Raw genomic sequence first — 2,385 nt, 5'->3', positions numbered from 1 at the left:
AGGCATGGATCTCGAGGATTTACGAAGGAACGGAGCTTCCCTTAGTTTGTACACGCTTTTCTTTTCTGTCTTTATTAATCAGTTTTGATACATATCGTTTTTATGTCTCAGTGACCACAGATGTAGTGACCAGTGGGGTCACGTGAGTTGTCATTCTTTTCTAAGTTTGCACCATGGAGGAAAGTGAGCAAATGTTAGAGAGAATTTAAGAAGATGAAGTCTGACCGCATTCAGCACTTTTACATGCTGATTACAGTGCTCTCCTACGGAACAGGATTAGGGCCAGTGGGAAGAAAAAAAAGTGGGGACGTTCTTTATTTGTCCCCCCAGAATTCTGAGCACACGTTGTTCAGCAGGACCGGTTTGCAGTCGAGGCTGATAACTCAGTCCCCAACCGATCCAGAAATTTACAACCCTCCCTATTTATCACGGCTTGGGACCAGCATTAGAATACACTGGCTTGTGGTGCCCCTATACGACTGGGCTTTCTAGATGCACAGTTAAAATGCTTACCTGTTATAATAATAATAATGGATTGGATTTATATAGCGCTTTTCAAGGCACCCAAAGCGCTTTACAGTGCCACTACTTCTTGAGCTGTATTTGTTTGTTGATGGGTTTTTCTATGCTGGAAAAATTAAAATAAAATATTGAAAAAAAAATGCTTACCTGTGCTGCTTTTTTTTTTTCTTGGTATTGTTGTTGTTTGTTTGTTTGTTTTTACAAAGAAGAGAATATCAAGCTGTAGGGTTGCTAATTTTCAATAATAGCAAAAACACTCTTATCAGCTAAGAACAGAAAACTGAGTACAGTATAAGTTGTCTGCATCCTCACCAACAATTTAGTTGGGAACAAGAAGATGGGAAAATGCTGATTGATGAGTCTGGATTTCTGCTGTGACATTCTGATGGGAAAGTCAGAATTTGATGTAGACAACATGAAATTATGAATCTATCCAGACTGTAGCTCAAACTGTTGCTGGTTGTGTAATTAAATAACACATCCTACCAACCATGTCCATCCTTTTAGGACCACTGCACACCACTGTTTTACTGGCTGCTTGCAGCAGGATGGCGCACCATGGCACAAAGCTCAAATCAAATTGCTTTCTTGACTATGACAATGAGTTCACTGCACTCAGATGGCCTCCACAGTCACAAATCTGCAGAAACTGTGTAATGTCAGCAGTTCTGAAGGCAATGGGCTATAGTAGCACGTATAAGTGTAGTTACTCTAATGTTCCCTTTCAACTGTAATTGCTTTCCATTAATGTCACTGAAAACTGCCATGTTGCATGATCATCAGCGTAAAAGTAATGTATGCATTTTTAAGTAGTGTTTTACAAAGAAATCTGCAATTTATAGCCAAAATGTCAAAAATATTAACCTCCTAGGACCTGGAGTCCACATATGTGGACATCACATTTTGGGTTGTCTAGACCAAAATACTAAATTTTGCTCTACAAGGGCCTGATATCCACTTACGAGGACATCATACTGCCACTGTTCCATCAAAATTTAAAACGAATATCCTCATCTCATTTTTCTTAGGAACAAAAATCAGGTTAAAAAAAAAAATCTGGTGATTCATTGTTTTTACATTCATCAGGTCCCAATATGCCCAAATATCAAAGAGAAATTAAAAATGCATGCCATGGAAGAGTTCGGGTCTTAGGAGTTTAAAGCAGTATTTTCTCAAACTATGTCTGTTTATTTACAGAAATCTCAGCAGTTTCTGGAATCCTTTCCTTTAATCATCACTCTAAGAATGAAGTTTACATTTATTTGGTTTGTAGTTTCATTTTCTTTTACATCAAATGCTGAGTACCATTTTACAAAAACGGGGAAAAAAAACAGCAACACAAAAGTCATGTTAGAAAATTTAAACATTTTAATAAATAAAAACTGATGTAATATACACCATTATGAATATACAACTACAACAAGCATACCAAGACATTTGAGATACAAAAAATTGACAGTTCAATTTAGATGCTTTAAAAGCTTCAATTTTTAGGAAGAGTGGGGAGGTGAGCAGTGATTACAATAGTCATACATTCCTGTTAGTGTTTGTGCCAACAAATATCAAAAAGCATCACGAGGACTGATTTCTCAGAGATGGGGAACATAAAAATGGATGAAATACACATTTGGACTAAAGATTTCCATGAAAAGACATTTTGAGGTACTGAGTTGTCTACTCCTGTAATTAACAATGAACACACTTATGTTTGTGTTGTTTTCCAGATGCACTGTAACTCAAAGCATTCCTTTATGTCACAGGAAGACTGAACAATTAAGAGAAGACAATGAGCACAGTTCTGTTTAAAAGAAATAAAACATTGTATTGCATTTTGTGATGAGAAAGAAAGAAAGTTTTCAAAAG

Source organism: Copadichromis virginalis, linkage group LG10 (genome assembly GCF_057382275.1).
Source record: "Copadichromis virginalis isolate Kocher_CV1m ecotype Utaka linkage group LG10, C_Virginalis_male_GT1.1, whole genome shotgun sequence".
In the NCBI taxonomy this organism is placed as follows: domain Eukaryota; kingdom Metazoa; phylum Chordata; class Actinopteri; order Cichliformes; family Cichlidae; genus Copadichromis; species Copadichromis virginalis.
This window is presented reverse-complemented; position numbering follows the sequence as displayed.